Source organism: Bos mutus, chromosome 19, assembly GCF_027580195.1.
Source record: "Bos mutus isolate GX-2022 chromosome 19, NWIPB_WYAK_1.1, whole genome shotgun sequence".
Taxonomy (NCBI): domain Eukaryota; kingdom Metazoa; phylum Chordata; class Mammalia; order Artiodactyla; family Bovidae; genus Bos; species Bos mutus.
In genome coordinates, this window is record NC_091635.1 from 10,325,621 (window position 1) to 10,343,486 (window position 17,866).

The 17,866-nt window shown below is 50.5% G+C and overlaps 1 protein-coding gene, 1 non-coding gene and 1 pseudogene across 2 annotated transcripts in view; 2 read left to right on the plus strand and 1 right to left on the minus strand.

Moving 5' to 3' along the window:
• RBFOX3 (RNA binding fox-1 homolog 3) overlaps positions 1–17,866 on the minus strand; it is a 439,266-nt gene that overhangs the window by 376,888 nt on the left and 44,512 nt on the right. The window lies entirely within an intron of this gene.
• On the plus strand, positions 68–147 carry LOC138984015 (small nucleolar RNA U2-19). Its single transcript, XR_011461375.1, has one exon. It is a non-coding gene; the product is annotated as a small nucleolar RNA U2-19 (small nucleolar RNA).
• Positions 311–386, plus strand: LOC138984014 (small nucleolar RNA U2-30; annotated as a pseudogene).

The window sequence follows — 17,866 nt, forward strand, 5'->3', positions numbered from 1 at the left end:
AACTTGATTAAAAGACATGACCCTCAAAAGAGAGCCCCCTTCTCTGAGACCTTCTCTTACTGAAATGGATCAGTGAGGAAAACAGCCAGATCTGCAACATCCAAAGATCTTCCAGGCTACCTAGGCATGATCTCTATAGTTCTGAGAAGCAAAAGAATAGACTAATTTAAAACAATAAGGAGTTATGTCCAGAGTTGTGTGTGTAGGTCTGTGTGTGTGTGTATAAAGGCAACAGTGGATATCTGAGAATTTGTTGATGGATAAATGATATTGGGGTGGAGATGTACATGTATGAAAGGTAATCAATTCTGAGCAACAGTGAAAAGGTTTTACTACTGACCTTTATAACTAATACTGTGAATGTTTCTATACTTGATCTGAGCTCAAGGGGCAGGAGGCTCCCCTTGGCTAGTGGTATTTTCAGATATAAATAATATCATTGTTCTGAAGGACTGACTTGACTTCCTCTCACTGCAGGTGTCATGGACTGAATGCTTGCATTCCCTCAAAATTCATATGCTGAAGCCCACATGCAAGCGTGCTAAGTCGCTTCAGTCACGTCCAACTCTTTGCGACCCCATGGACTCTAACCCTCCAGACTCCTCTGTCCATGGGGTTCTCCAGGCAAGAATACTGGAGTGGGATGCCATGCCTTCCTCCAGAAGATCCTCACGACTCAGGAGGTTGAACCTGTGGCTCCTGCACTGCAGGCAGATTCTTTACCACTGAGCCACCAGGGAAGCCCACTGAAGCCCTAACCCTCAATGGAACAGTATTTGGAGGTAGAAGGTGATCAGGGTTAGATGAAGCCTGAGGATTGGGCCTTTGTGATGGGATTAGTACTCTAATAGGAAGAGACACCAGAGCCCTCTCCCCACCATGTGAGGTCATCAAGAAAGCAGCAGTCTGCAAGCCAGAAGAGGGCCCTCACTAGAACCTGACCACACCACATCTTGATCGCAGACTTTGAGCCTCTAGAACTGTGAGAATTAAACTCCTGCTGCTTAAGCTACCCTGTCTGCACTATTTTTGTCATGGCTGCAGAAGCAGGCTAAGACCTCAGGTAAGATGTCTAGAGTAGTTTGGGGACAGTAAGATCGCAGTCATCTGGACTTTGTCAAGCCATTCCCCAAGAAGAAAGCCAGAGGGGCCGCATATGGAGGTGGGAGGAGTGAGGAGCCTGAATCCCTCCTGAGTCTGAGGAGGGACTCACAGGACTCGCAGCTTCTCTGCCAGGAAGGAGGCATGTTCCTCAAATGGGACATGGGAGTTTGGGCTGGGGTCTGCTGTTTCACAGTGACAATAGATGAGGTGCAAAGAGCCTGGGGATGTCCCCTCATCCTCTTGGATGAGGCACAGGCAGAGCCCCTGGGGTCCCTCCCACTGTGGTCTCACCAGGAGCCCCACGGAAGAGGGGTAAATGAATGGAGAACACGAGGGAGCTTATAGGGGTCAGAGCTGAGGCCAACTCCAAGAAGAGCAAAGGGGGCTCCCCCAGGGTCAGGAGAAATCCTGGGGCCAAGCACACATGGTTCCCCTTCGGGGACCAGGGATTGGGGCCTTGAGAGCAGCTCCGGACAGACTCAGGCCCTCACCAGAGCAGGATGAGCGGGGTGCTGGAGGAGCTGAGATTCCCTCCCCCTCCCCACCCAGGTCCGGCCTCAGGATCCGCCAGCAGCGCTTCCTACCACTGGTCCCCGCAGCTTGGTTGAAAACCCGAGGAGGAGATCAGCCTGGGGCAGAACCAAGGATGACTGGTGGTAAGCTGTGCCAGCCTCAGAGCCACTGCGACCCAACAGCAGTGTCCTTAGGAGCACAGATCCGTGCTTGCAAAGCATCATGGATGCCAAGCAACTGTGGCTTCTGGTTTATTGGTTTATTGCTTTCCTGTGCACTTTAGGGGAGCTCCTTCAGGGAAACACCAACCTGCCACGGATGAAATAAAGGTGGAGGATCTCTGCCCAGGTGGGAGCCACTTTAATAAGTGCCTCAGAGGCTGATCCCAGGGAAAACAAGGCTCAGCGACTCAGGGTGCTAGTGGCCCTGGGAGACACAAATTCCGGGTCCCACGTGGAAGCTTCCTGGTGCCGAGCATGATCCCACACCCTGGGATCCACTTCCTGGACAGGAAGTCCAGGCTAGGGCTGGTGCAGGGCTGGGTGATTCAGCACCTCCCTTTGTCACCAGGACACAGGTCCTTGCCCCCTGCTTGCCCTGCACCTCCCGTCAGGCTGGGAGCAGGATGTCTGCAGTAGATCCACAGCAACATCCCAAGGCCCCTCTTAGAAGTCAAGAACCGTTCACAGAAGCTGACTCTCCATGCTGGAAGATACTCCTCCTGTCTCATCAGCCAGAACCAGTCACTGCTAAGAGCATAGGGCCTCCTGTGTGCTGAGTGCTCAGTCTTGAGGTCAGGGTGGCCTCCCTCTCCCTGCACCAAGCCCAGGTCAGTAAGAAGCAAGAGGGCCTGGACGTCTCTGGGAGCCATCAGCCTGTGGGGCCAACTCCCCAGCAAGGCTCTTCCCTGCCTGCCCTCTGAGACATCACCATGAGATGCTGCATTCACTCTCACTAGACCTTCACCCTCTCCATCACCACCCAGAACACTCATCCCAACATTCAGATCCACAGGTGATCTGGAGGGTAGAAAGCCGCCCCACTGCCCCTCTGAGGTGCCTGGGCTCACAGGTCAGCTGCATGCCCACAGGGCCTGGCCAGGCCACATGCTGGGGGAGCATAGGGCAAGACGAGATGGCCTGCTCCCAAAGACAAAGTCGCCTGGGTGAGGATGACCATGCGAACACAGGAATGGCCTATGCTGGGGCCCAAGGAGGACCGTGGGGTCCACGTTTGTGGGGCCACTGGCTGAGCAGGGCCAGAAGAGTCCACACTGATAGTGGGTCCGCCAGGCAGTGGAAGGGTCCCCTCTTATTCTAGGAGCAGATGAGCCCTCAATCAGAAGCCAGCGTCTGGGGAAGGGCTGGTCTCACCTCTGCAGGCCACTCGAAGACCCCAGCCCCCTCTGCCTGTGAACAGCAGCTACCGCAGGTCTGTCTGCACAGTGCCTCCCTCCACAGCTTCTTGCACAGCCAGACACACTCTCTCCTCACCCTTCTCTCTTCCATTCACAGCTAGAATTAAGTGACTTCACAGAGGGGTGGGGATGAAAAAGTGCCATCCCCTTGACCCGAGAGTTTGGCTCCAGAACCCCCATTATACTAATCATCACCCAACTAACACCTTTGTCTTGGGCCACATACTCCTGGCAATACCGGTAAAACACGTGTGCCTTCCAGCAAAATGCATCATCACACCCTGTAAGTCTGCCAGCCGAGGGGCCTGCTTAAGTGTAGCTCAGTAAACACGTCCTTGTGGCCACATCAGTTCTGTCAAAGGTGCTCCATCATGCCGATGGACAGGTGGACAAGCCACATTTCCCCTGACTCTCGGGCTGCTGGCCACTGGCTTCTTTCCATTGAATGAGACACCAAAGGCTCTGAGAGTAGCCAGCCCATGGGCTCCTCAGGCCACACCCAGCGCAGCACTTTGAACAGAGTCCCCTCTTACCTTTTCCATCTTCTAAGCGACCCAGAAGGTGGGACACTGACCTGCTTGGCTGGTGTATTTGTCTCCAGGGGCTACCGTAAAAAACTACCACAAAATGAGCAGCTTAAAACAACACAGTTTTATTCTTGAACAGCTCTGGAGGCCAAAAGCCTGACACTAAGGTGTCAGCAGTGCTGTGCACTCTGGAAAGGTTTGCATCGCATAACTTCAATCCCTGCTTCTGCCCTTACATGACCGTCTGTCTCTGTATGTCCTCTTCTCTTCTTATAAGGACACCAGTCCCAGGATTTAGGACCCACCCCACCCCAGTAATCTGTATGCAGGTCAGGAAGCAACAGTTAGAACTGGACATGGAACAACAGACTGGTTCCAAATAGGAAAAGGAGTACGTCAAGGCTGTATATTATCACCCTGCTTATTTAACTTATATGCAGAGTACATCATGAGAAACGCTGGACTGGAAGAAGCAAAAGCTGGAATCAAGATTGCCGGGAGAAATATCAATAACCTCAGATATGCAGATGACACCACCCTTATGGCAGAAACTGAAGAGGAACTCAAAAGCCTCTTGATGAAAGTGAAAGAGGAGAGTGAAAAAGTTGGCTTAAAGCTCAACATTCAGAAAACAAAGATCATGGCATCCGGTCCCATCACTCCATGGGAAATAGATGGGGAAACAGTGGAAACAGTGTCAGACTTCATTTTTTTGGGCTCCAAAATCACTGCAGATGGTGACTGCAGCCATGAAATTAAAAGACGCTCACTCCTTGGAAGGAAAGTTATGACCAACCTAGATAGCATATTCAAAAGCAGAGACATTACTTTCCAACAAAGGTCCGTCTAGTCAAGGCTATGGTTTTTCCTGTGGTCATGTATGGATGTGAGAGTTGGACTGTGAAGAAGGCTGAGCACTGAAGAATTGATGCTTTTGAACTGTGGTGCTGGAGAAGACTCTTGAGAGTCCCTTGGACTGCAAGAAGATCCAACTAGTCCATTCTGAAGGAGATCAGCCCTGGGATTTCTTTGGAGGGAATGATGCTGAAGCTGAAACTCCCATACTTTGGCCACCTCATGTGAAGAGTTGACTCATTGGAAAAGACTCTGATGCTGGGAGGGATTGGGGGCAGGAGGAGAAGGGGACGACAGAGGATGAGATGGCTGGATGGCATCCTGACTCGATGGACATGAGTCTGAGTGAACTCCGGGAGTTGGTGATGGACAGGGAGGCCTGGCGTGCTGCGATTCATGGGGTCGCAAAGAGTCGGTCACGACTGAGCGACTGAACTGAACTGAACTGAACCACCCCAGTAAGACCTCACTTTAACGTGATTAAAGCTGCAAAGACCCTATTCCCAAATAAGATCTCATTCACAGGTCCCTGGAGTTAGGACTTGGACGTATGGGGGCACAAAATAACACACAGCATAGGTCTCTCCTGGAAGGTCAAGGGTGGATGGGCACACAGTGCCAGGCCTGTCTCCCAACCTCCATCACCTGATGCCAGCCAGCCTCTTCTCCAGTGCCCCAGGGTGGAGTCCTGACAGCCTCCTGAGTCCTGCTGATGTTCAAATCTCTCAGAACCAAACTGTGTCTCCCGAGAGCTTGCACCCACACATCCTTTTTCTGCCTTTGAACACAAAGGGACAAACCTACTTCCTCCTCCACATGACAGACCTTTGAATAATTAGAGCATGGCAGCAGGCCCACCCCCACCCACCCTGCCTCTCCAAGGCTCCTGGTGGCTTCAAGGGCCCACCTGTCATATGCACACCCCTCCTCCACACCCAAGCTAAGTGAGCCCCACTGGCCACCATCTTTTCCTAAAACAAGATACAGAGCTGGCCACAAATGTCCCAGGGAGATGCCCCTCCCCAAACACGAACAGGGTGCTGCAGGCACGAAGCTGGGGGTGTTAGGGAGGGAAGGTGCAGGGACTCGAGACCCTGGCTGAGGGAGTAGGATGGGTACCGTGACAGCCCCTCACCCTAGGTCGGGCTCTGCGGCTGTGATTCGCCTATTCTGCAAACACAAGCCCCCCCTCTCCCCGCCGCTGCGGGAGACAGATGGGAGAAGAGCTGGTCCCAGCCAGTCTGTCAGCAAAATCTGTGCCATCATATAAAGACTTCTCTCCCAGAGGCTGATAGCTCCCTGATCGCAGGTAGGATCTGTGTATGTGCCTGGAGCTTGACAAAGTCTTGTTGAATGAATGAATGAGTTAATGGCTGCAGTGAACTGGGGGAACTGGAGGCTTCTTGTCTCTCCTGCTCCACCCTGCAGCCCCCGAGGCAACTCGCTGCAGAGTCACATGTCAACGCGGCTCTTGGGGAGATTCCACGGTCAGAGCAGAACACCCTCCGTGCTGCCTCCTCCCAAGGCCCAGTTTCCTCCTCTGGAGCAGAGCTTTCTGTGTGTGCAGAGAAAGCAGGATAATAAAGGGAGGTGGGGTTTTTAAAGCTATCCAGGGCTGCCCATTGTTTTGGGGGGCAACACCAGGGCAGTGAAGCACTAACAGAGGCTCTCAAGGCACACATGGTTCCTTTAAACCCAGGAATTTCAGACAACCAAGATCAGCAGACCTTAGGCACCCGGAGGGGGTTGGAAGTCTACCATTAGACCCAGAAGGTCACTGCCAAGAGAAGTTCAGGTCTAAGGCTTCAAGATCAGGTGATGGCTTAACACAGCTGGTCCAGAAGCAACTCCAAGACAGCATATAATAGTCAAAGTCTGAGAGTGGCCCATATGTAAAGAGCACCCCAGAACAAATGAAAAAGAAAATTCTCCATGGACACACAGATAAAGCACATGAACAGATAGTTCACAGAAGTCAAATGCAAATAAATAATAAACAGAAAAAATATAATCAACCTTCCTAGAGTTGAGGAAAGGTAAGTTTAAATGCTATTTTGTACCCTTAGACTGGCAAATATTTTAAGAAATAATAATAACTGATACTAGTATGGGTGTAGGATAAAGAATTCTCACATGGTATGGTGAATTCTGTAAATACTTTCAAATTTGTAAAGCAGTCCAGCTGTAGTTATTAAAACTTAAGATATACATGCCCTTGGCCCCAATAATTCTTCTTCTGGGATTTTCTCCAAAAAAGCAGAAAGTGCCAGGAAAATACATAGCACATGAAAATGACATATGTGCATCTATGCACACGAGTTGGTCAGCATGAGCAAGGGGGGTATTTTGGGAGGGGACTTTTCCAGCTAGTAGCAGAGGTCAGAGGTCACCCCAGAGAGCTGGATTTGGGGAGCAGTAAGCGAGACTAATTGCTTCACTTTAGACACTTCTGTCTTAGAAGACCTAATACAATAAATAAATAATGACTTTATAACTCATGTGACTGCATTTTTTAAGTGACTAAGGAAATGATTTCAAAATGAAGCTTTTTTTTTTTTTCTACTTCCTCTGCTGTTAAGGGTGGGGTTGCCAGATTTAGCAAATAAAAACACAGGATCCTTGGATACATGTGTGAATTTCAGATAAACAACATTTAAAAAAATATAGGTATGTCCCATGCAGTATTTGGCACATTCTTATACAAAAAAATTCTTTGTTGTTCATCTGAAATTCAAATTTAACTGGGCATCCCGGGTTTTATCTGGCAACTCTAGTTCAGGGGGAGGGAAACGAAAGATCTCTGCAACTCTAATTTAAATTCTTTTCTTCCAGCTCCCCGTGAAAACCTGTCACAGCCATGATGATGTTTTCTTTTTCCTCCCAGTGATCACAAGCACACACACGCACACACGCACACACACTCACATGTTTTGATCATCACTCGTCACCCTCCAAAAGAACATTCTCTGACTGGCACACACTGATGTTCTGCACGGTTCCTACTTGAGAGTCAGGATGTCATATCAAAGCTCCTAGAGCAGCGTCTGGGCCTTTCCCATTCTGTGCCCAAGCCCAGCAGGGCCGGGCACACGGAAAACCGTCAGCAAACTGGGGGAGACCAGTTAACGGAGGATCAGGTGTGCCCTGGAGGAAGGATGGTGCCCCAGCTTCCTGCCCATTGCTTTGCCAGGTCACGCCTTTGACAAATTCTTAGCCATGGCGGGCATCGGAGCCTGCTCAAGCTGCCCGGTGTGCCTTCTGTCCCCCTCTCTCCCAGCACTCAGCACACAATGCATGAACTTCATACAGAGTGGCCTAAGTCACTGCTTCCAAAGGTCATGTTTGCATCTCATTTCATGTTATGCACTTGCTGTCATGGCGAGGAAACCCAGGACTGAGGATGGGGAGGCTGGAGCCAGGGTGACCTTGACCAGGTTATAGGCTGCTCAGACTCCTCACCTGTACAAGCAGAGGTTGGGCGGATGTTCTTGAAGGGATTTCTAAGGCTTTCTGTGCTTAAGGTCAGGAGTGTCTTCAACCTGCCTACTCCAGGGTATGCCACTCACCCACCCTCACCCAAAGCAGAGAATGTGACCACTGGCTACGGAAAAGTCCTCGGCCCTCTCCTTGAGGCCCAGACAGCTCTGCGGGCCCAGGAATCCCCTGCTGGAATCGCTGCTTAACCCACTGTCCATCGTGTCGAGTTGCGGAAGCCGCAGACGCGACATTAGCATTACAACCCACACTGATCTTTGTCAATTACGCTCCAGTATTTGAGCTCTAACCAGCTTTAAATTGAATCAGGACAAAATCATCAGAATAAAAAGAGCCCAAGCCCCAGCCTTTCAATTCCAGCACTGGAAAAAAAAAGTTATACATTTCATAATGGCCTTCTACCCCATAATGAACAGGAAAAATAAATTAGATTCCAAGCTAAGGGTATATTTATGCAATTTCATTATGTGCCCATGAGCAAGCCTGGTTTTCACCAAGATAAAAATGAGCTCTCAGAAACACTCGCACTAAATAAATGGAGTGATTTAACAGCTTAACGGAGAGCGTGGAGGAGGGACTGAAGGACAATGTCAAAAATGGAAAATAAAAATAAGAGGGACATCCGACGTGCCTCCTGTCTATGTGCCCCACGCCCGAGGCGCCGCATCTGAGTGGCCCTCTGGGCAGCATCTCTATTCTTAGAGGCCTGGGCGACCAAGGCCATGATGGGCGGAGGGAACATGGATTCTCCCGTGTTCTGCACACCGATCAGCAGAACATCCACCCCCGTGTCCCAGGCTCAGGGGTCAGTTCTTCAGAGTCCACACCTGCTTCCAGAGATGACCTCGCTCAGCTAGCTTCTGCAGTAAAACTCCGGGCTGTCCTAGCCCTTCTGGTCCTCATCACTAACCTTCTTCCTTCTTTTCCAAAAGTTCCTCTTGGTTCTTTTGCTCCTGTGTCAGGGTTAGCTGACGCTCCTGTGGCCCCAGCTTTAGGGCACCTCCACGCCCACAGGTTCTCTTCCAGGGTCCCTGGGCACCGGGTGCCCGGCCTTCATGTTAGCACTTCTTTTGTCCAGAAATGAAAACAAGTTCTCTGCCGCCTTTTGAACTCTCTAAGCGTGTGGTTTCTTTCTTTTCTTCCCAGTACATTGTTTACCGTGTGATGCTCTGGAACCTCGGTGTGAGAGGCGTTGTGTAAGCGTGTCTCACAGTTGTTGTGAAGGTTGACAAAATAAGGCATTTATTTTTACTCTTTTAATGCATATTTACAAAGCTGAAGGGTGTCCCCCGAAAACCCCAGTGGTGTGTAACTGGGGAAAACTTGGAGTGAGCCAGCTCTGGGACCTCTCTCAAAGGCAGCGCGGCTGACTTCCGGAGGCACCCTTTCCAGCCTCGCTGAGGGGCTCCCTGGTGCTGTCAACAAGGGGGAAGAAAAGGTCATCGACTCCTGGAATCTCAGTCCCGGGGCACCTTCCGCGGGAATCTCCCTCTTCACAGGTAAGGATACCAAGGCTCTGAGAGACCAGGGAGGGATCCCAGCTCATCCGTGTGGGAGGGGGTCTTCCATCAGCCCGCCCCACAGAAATATCATGCCAAGCACATGGATCATTACATGGTCTAGCAGTCACATTAAAATTTCCCCAAAAATGGTGAAATTAGTTTCAAGAATGTATTTCACGTAACCCAATATATTCAAAGTATTGTCATGTCAATATGCATTCCACATAAGAAATTACATATGCAATGGTTCACATGCTGTGTCAGAGTACTGCATTTTGAAACCCTGCCTGCATTTTATGTCCACAGCTCATCTCTACCCGAACAGGCCACTGGCTGGCGGCCCCCATCTCGGGCGAGGGCAGCACAGAACTTCTTCACAGCACCATCTCACTTACAAACAGCTCCAAGCCTAAAAGACAACCAGGCAGGTTCAGGCAACTGCCAACTGGTTCAGGGAAATACAGCCAGCGCTCAGAAAGGCATGTGTACAACCTTCACCATTAGTGATTTTTCCAAAATCGCCATGAGACCTTAATGAAGAACCACCACCACCACGACTCCTCAAGTATCTTCTGTGTCAGGAACAAAGGACTCTGCAGGTGACATATGGGCGCATCCTCTGGATAGCGCTGAGAGGCAAGTACTGTCATCGCTGTGACGTCCCATCAACAGCAGAGGCTGAGTAGGGGCTGCCGCAAAATCACAGTGAGTCAACAGGTGTCAGGGAGCTGCAACGTTGACGTTTATCAGCCTCTGAGGGCAGAATCTCCCCTCCTGACAGGAATCCACTTAGAACCAAACAGGCACCAGATACCCCTACTTCTCACTCCTGGCAGCAATCAGCTACTCAACATGGGGCAATACCAAGACCCTCCTGCTTTGACGCGTTCCTTCCTTTCCCAAGGCCTCCAAGGGGAAGAAATAAACAAGCAGACAGATAAATACCAACCACCGAAGATAAATACCAATGAAGGAAGATGAGACGAGCTCTGAAGATTAAGCATGCCAAGCTGGAGCCAGCCTCGTGGTCTTAGGTGCCAAGCCCATCGGCTCATTAGCGTAGATGGAGCTGGAGTTCCACAGCCTAGAGTGATTCCTGGCTCCTGCCCAGTGAAAATGCAGAGTGAGTGGATGACCAGCAAAGACACAACCAATGTCCAGAGAAGGGTGCACGGACAGATGGGGGCACCAAGAAGTCTGCTGAAGACACCGAGGGACAGAGGGACTCGAACACCTTCCCTGACCCCCGCCCCCAGCTCCTTCCACACCTGTGAAGGTTGGGGTTGAGTCCACAGGGGCGGGCTGTCATCCCCATAGCTGCCCCATGAGCAAGTTTGAGGAAGCTGTGTTAGCTGGCGGCTGGCTGGCAGTGGTGCCTAGACCCAACCCCAGCCACTCGCCATTTCGGCAACGCCTGCTCAGGTTTTTGTCTCTCCTTGTGGGTCAGGTGGGGCCCTACCTGTACGAGGAGAGAGCATCAGCATCAGCCCCTGGGATGCTATAAGGATCAGGGTGCGTTCTGCTCTGTGGTCACGTGGTGGTGGCTGGTGTGGGGGCAGGAGGCCTCGAGGACACGTGGGAAAGGAGGGGGTCTCTCCTCTGTGGCTGGGGAGCTGATGTGGAGAAAGAAGCGAACAGCAGAGAGGGAAGGGCAAAAGCAGAGAGGGCGCAGGGCCTCCCCAAGCTTCAAGGAGTTTGCTCCTCCCACTGGAGCTCCTCCACCCTCCAGGCCTCCCCACTGCCCGCCGCCCTGACACCCTGAGAACCACCTGCAGGCACTGCACCTGCCACAGTGCAGCCACCAGGCCCCCAGCAGACAGCACCTGGCTGCCTTCCTCGATGGCCCGGGGAAGGGTGTCCGCCTGCCCCTGTCGGCGTCCCCAAGCCACCCACTCTGTGCTCTTACATAACTCGGGTCCTTCCCCACCCACGAGCAGTGCCGTCCTCCAAGTCCCCCCACCTTCTAGACACGGGGGTGTAACATCTGCTCGCACTGCTCCTCTCCAAGAGAACACCGTCCCCCACACACCGCACCCCAAACTCAAACACTGCCACCCTCCCCCAAAGCCGCAAGGGATAAAAAATAACATAAAATAAAAACATGCTACCACTGCCACCCACCACATCATTAAGGGCAAAAAAAAAAAAAAAAAAAGTCTTCTACAAATAAAACTCTTTCCTTCTTGTTCTAGAAAAACAGTAACGAATCGGGGGGTGGGGGTGGCGGGAACGCAGGGAGGGAGCAGACGAGAGCTGCTCTGCCTTTTCATCTCCATTGCTGAAATCATCTTTGATATTTCTTATTTTTAAAAAAGAAAGAGAGAATTCCACAGAGGTGCAAGAGCAGGCTCTCAGTACTCCTACCACAAGCATTCATGTGGGCAAAGGGTATTAAAATTCAGTACCAGAAAGCCGCACCCAGGGGGTCCCAGTTTCCCCTGACCTCATCTTGCTCCCCTCCCTGCAAAGGAGTGCGTCCAGTGGAACAGAGGAGGGGGCATGTTTGGTTTCAGATCAAGAGGCCAAGATCTGCACTGCTGAAACCTTGGCAAGATGGGGAGCACCAAGCAGGCCGGGAGCTGTCCTGAGCCTCCACACACATCCAGGCAACCCCCACCTCAACCTCGAGGCAGAGGAACCCAGGTCCCGTGTCCTTCCAGCCAGCCGAGTGCTTAATGGCTTGATGCCTGCCTGCCCTTCCAAACTCTTCCATGAAAGCAAGAGCTGCTGCTGCTGCTGCTAAGTCGCTTTCAGTCGTGTCCGACTCTGTGCGACCCCATAGATGGCAGCCCACCAGGCTCTGCCGTCCCTGGGATTCTCCAGGCAAGAACAATGGAGTGGGTTGCCATTTCCTTCTCCAATGCATGAAAGTGAAAAGTGAAAGTGAAGTCACTCAGTCATGTCCGACTCTTTGCGACCCCATGGACTGCAGCCTACCAGGCTCCTCCGCCCATGGGATTTTCCAGGCAAGAGTACTGGAGTGGGGTGCCATGGGAAATCTGTAATTTTCCCCCAGGAGATGCTGTCTAATACACTTCCCATTATCCAATTCAGCCTCACCGTGGAGACCGTGGATCCCCTTTCTGTGTGTTCTCAGCTGCTCCATGTCCTCACCACCCTGGTCTGGATGCCCCCACCCAGCTGTAGCCAAGAGTCCCTCTGGTTCATTGTCTGGGAGCAAAGTCACCTCCCTTTTCAGTCACCCAGTTCATTGCACTGTCTTTGGGAGATCTTTGTGGGCATGGAAGCCTCCCCTTTGATTATTCCTATGTAGCTAACTGTGTGTGTGCACACATGAGTGTATACTACACGCAAAAGCCATCATGTTACAATCTAGATAAATCCCAAATGTGTGGGATACAATTTACAGATGTGCATGATGACATATTTAAAGAAAACCACCTTCAAGAGGTTTACAGGGGGCCCAGGAAGGTCACAGCTGCAGTCTGGATCTCAGGGAGTCCTTATCTCCCCGGAAGTACATTCCAACTTGTTGCCACTCCTGAGCCATGAGTGTGTGGCAGCAGAGAGTCCAAACCCCAGGCTGCTTTCCGGCTGAAACGGAGGGATCCAACCCTAGAAAGTTGTGTTTCTGCAGGACCTATTTGGTGTTTCACAGTCTCCCCCTTTCAGTCACCAGGATAGACCAACGACCTTCATCAGGTGAAGTGTTGTCATCAAGGTCCCAACAACTGCCAGCATGGTCCCGTCTGCACACTGAGCTCCTCTAGTCTCTGCTCCAAGCCCTCGATTCCCAGCACCCAAAGAGCAAGCTCCCTAAAGACGGATGACTGATGGCTTGTTCGAGCAGGTACACCAAGAGCAGGGCATCCCTTGGTTCCTCCCGCCTGCTGGTGCTCCCAGCTGCCCTGTCCTCATAGCTAAGGTTCACTTCATGGCAGGCAACCTGCTCAGGGCTAAGAATGGAAGCTGGATGCTAGGCAGTGCCTTCCCACCAGGGAGACCCTCACAGGCCAACCCTTGTGATGGAGAACCACAAAGAATGATGACAAAACAGGAAAAGGAGTGTTCCTGCGGCCAGTGGCTCAGAAGTTACAGAATCTGGAGGGTCCACATCATTCCTTTTCTCTTTTCTATTAAAAATCTGCTGCTTGGGGAAGGGAGTCAGAGAGGACCAAGCATGCAAGACTCATAGGAGGAAGTCCACAGACAGGCTCTCTCACTTTCTCTCTACTCAGAATGGGGGTCCACTTGCCAAAACAAATCTGGAGCACAGGCAGGAAATGTTCATTTTCAGAGAACATCCATGTGGTGAAAAACAGGAGACATCCTTTTTATTCCGGTCAAGCAGCTGCTTGTCCAGCGCTGACAGCATGCATGAGGCCCACAAAGGAAGGCAAAGGAGAGATGGGCTAGGAGGCTCCACGGGGGGCTCGGTGGACAGCAGAGAGGGATGGAGGTGCTCCACCATGGTGCTCCTCCAGAACAGGCCTAAGTGCCCAGCTATACCCAAATATGCCCACCCTCACCCACAGATCCCCCTCTCTCTCCCTCTTTCTCCCAAAAAAGGACCAGCTTGCATTTGAGATTCCCAGAGCTCAGAAGTCCAAGCAAGCATTTTTCCTGGGGTGGGGAGGGGTAGTGGGGAGCAGTGGCTCCCTTCCCTCTCCAAAGGGCTGGCACAGCCCTGTGACATGGCTCTATCACCACCCCAAAGCTATGGGTGTGCCCAGGATAGTGGTACAGACAAATCCAAAAAAAATGTGCTGGTTAAGTAGCACTAGCTGCTAGAGAAGGAGCCTGGTTGGATCCACTCCCCATCCCTGGGCTCATGTGGTCCCCAGGAAGCCCCTTCAGCTCTCTGGGCCTCCATCCTCCTCTGTGAAGTTGGGGACACCCAGCTTCTTCAGCATGGCACTGTGCTTCCACAGGACCCCTCTACACCTGAGAATGTTCACATCTGCAGCTTTCATACATCTTTGGGCATCTCTTCATCCCAATGCCCTGGCACGCAGTTGGTGCTCAATAAATATTTGTGAAATGAATATAGAAATGCTTCCTTGTTGCATTTCATTTTATCCTCATAAAAACCCTGTGAGCTAGCAAGAGGCCTCATTAGCCTACTGGGGACAATCATCATTGTTGCAGGAACGGATGCAGTTGACTGTAGGAACTCTGTGTTTACATGATTTCACTTCTTTCTTTCCTCCAGGCCATGAGGTGGTATGATTATTACTGATGTTTTGCAGATGGAAAAACTGAGGCTTGGGATGGGGAGATGCACTGTCTGAGGTTCCTTGTCCCCAGATGGGAACAGATGCCTATTTCAACCAGGCCAGTTTTTACCTACTTTCCACTAAGGCTAAGGGAAGGCTGCTGGTGAGCAAGAGAAAACAAAGCCTCAGGTTTTCACCAGGGTCTCTGGGTTCTACCAAGCAGGAGTGCATCTTATTTAAAGACTCCTAAGGGAGGCCCTGGAATGACATGAGGGTGGACGGGGCTCAACCTCCAGGTGGGAACTTGCGATGCAGGAGCATAGCTGTCGAACTGGCTGTCGCCCACTCCTCCAGGGCAGGGGGAGTCCCGCACAGCCCCAGGACTGAGCAGATGGTTCCTCCCTTTTCCACTGCAGACAGGCAGGGACACAGCTCAATAGAAGTCCAGCCAACTGCAGCTTGGAGGCAAGCAGAGCTCAGGTTTCATGGAGACTTGAGAATGATCTATCTGACACCAGTGGATTATCTAACCAGAAGACTCTTTAAGGAGATCACGCAATGGTTTGTGTCTGTGTTGAGATGGGGCAGTAAATGCAGCCTGCAACCCAGAGGGAGGCTTTGGGGGCCACCCCAGGAAGATGAGGGGGGCTTGGCAGAGCAGCCCTGTGGCTTTCCTGTGGCACTGAGGGACAGGGAGCCCCTAGAAGAGGATGAGGCAGAGAAATGAAAGAGAAAGCAGGTTCCTGCTTGCATTTCACATCCCTGTCCCTCAGGAGGGAGAGGAAGGGAGAGGAGACAACATGAATATTCCTTCACCACGTGGCCCAATATCACAGCTGAGAAGGCCCCACAGCTGTGGGCACAAGCCTCTGCCTGGCAGGGCTAACTTTAAAAATAAGAAGAGTTGAATCATCATAAAAAGTAAGAATTTTCCAGGCTCAGAGACATGACAGATGAAGCAGTTTACCTAAAAAGCCCTAGTGTTCTGGGAAGAACACACACACACACATACAAAACCCCAAAACTGTGGAAAACCAGCCTCCACAGCAAAATGAAGACATATTGACTCTCCCTACTGGGTACCCCCTGAGAGCTCTTGGGTACTCCCCCAACAAATCCTTCCTTTATCTCTATCTTCTGTGCTCTACACTAGGAAAAGTCTACATCAGAAGAACAGGTCAGAGACAGGCCAGGGCCTAGTCAGGCTTAATGATCCTGAATACCCCACAGAGTGCTTAGAATGAAGGGGTCTGGAACCAGGAGGACAAGAATGTCAGAGAGCAGAAGCATCTCTGCACCAGAAGCATCACCATGGAAGCTTGAACAGTAGGACAAACTCTCATAAAAGGGGTGACTTCATGGAGCCCTGCCTCTTCCAGAGGAGTCAGCTCATGACCCAGTGGAGAAATGAGGACTGATGGAAGTGAGTGGATATGATGCAAGGAGAGCTAAACTAAAAGAGTAAAACAGGGTCCCAGAGATCAGGGGAGAGAGTTCCAAATGCAAGTCCATGTGCTTACTGCAGGGAAGCATGGCGTATATTTGTCCAGCACCCAGCTTGGAGCTGAAGACTTCGTATTTATTGAAGCAGCGCTACATGTCAATATCACCTGTAGAATGACTGAGTGACTAAGTGGATGGATGGATGCTCAGGCCAGACTCACAGATGGAGAGGTGGATGATGCTCTATTGACATCAAAGGAAGCAAATGGAACTCAGAATCCAGAGTACTGAGAACATGACTTTGTAATTCAGAAGTTCTCAAAATCTAGCACCTGGTATTCTAGATCAGTGCTGCCCATTAGAACTTTCTGGAATGGTGACTCCAATATGCTGACCATGAGTCATATGTAGTTACTGAGAACTTGAAATGTGGCTAGTTCAACCGAGCAATCGAATCTTCGGTTTTACATAAATAGTCACAGGCAGCTCATAGCTACTATAGTGGACAGCACTGTTCTAGTGTTTCCCAACACACCTTTGCATGTAATGATCCTCTTCGGGTGGCTGTTTGGAATACGGGCTACCTAAGGGCAGTTGGGAAGGGTGATTTTTTGAGAAACTGATATCAACACAAGCAGGGCCATTATTTTTGTAAAATCTTTGTTAGATTAAAAAACATTGCTATTCTCTCTCTGAGAAAATTATGTACTTGTTTTTCTTCTTTTTATTTGCTGTTGTACAGTTTGATTAACATTGGAAGTTCAGTTCAGTTTAGTCCAGTCACTCAGTCGTATCCGACTCTTTTCGACCCCATGAATCGCAGCATGCCAGGCCTCCCTGTCCATCACCAACTCCCAGAGTTCACTCAAACTCACATCCATCGAGTCGGTAATGCCATCCAGCCATCTCATCCTCTGTCATCCCCTTCTCCTCTTGCCCCCAACCCCTTCCAGCATCAGAGTCTTTTCCAATGAGTCAACTCTTCGCATGAGGTGGCCAAAGTACTGGAGTTTCAGCTTTAGCATCATTCCTTCCAAAGAACACCCAGGGCTGATCTCCTTGCAGTCCAAGGGACTCTCAAGAGTCTTCTCCAACACCACAGTTCAAAAGCATCAATTCTTCGGCACTCAGCTTTCTTCACAGTCCAACTCTTGCATCCATACATTACCATTGGAAAAACCATAGCCTTGACTAAACGGACATTGGAAGTACCTGCTCTTTAAAGGTTTGGTTTAAATTCCCCCATGGAACCATCCAGACATTCTTTGTGTGGGAGTAGCTTAATGCAAACTGGTCAGTTTTGGTAAGTTTGATTTCTCTTATTTCTTGTATTTCTCATGCCTTCTTCCTCTTAACCTTGATTCCGCTAGCTAGAGGTTCAGCTATTTACTTTTTCAAAAGCCAGATTTTACCTATCAATCCCATTTTCTACCTGTGACTCATATTCACTATCTATTAACTTCATTAATGTCTTCTTTCTGCTTTCCTTCAGTTTATCATTCTTTTATTCTTTTTCTAACTGTTTGAGTCATATATTTAATTCACTTAGTTCTAATTCTCTCTTTTCTGGACTGAATTTTTAAGGACATGAATTTTCTGTATACCTCTCCCCTCACCGCCACCAGGCACAGCTGGTCCTTTATTGTGGGTGCTTCATACACCCCTCTGGGAGTCTGCCCCTCTTGTGATCTATTTGCTGACAGCGTGTCCCTCCCATTGGACTGGGTTCCTCAGAGTCAGGGTCTTTAGCAGCTCTGGACATCTAGCACCTAAAAGTGTTGGACACACCTAAGGTCAGCAGGAAGTACAGAAAACACGGAGTGGTGAATAATT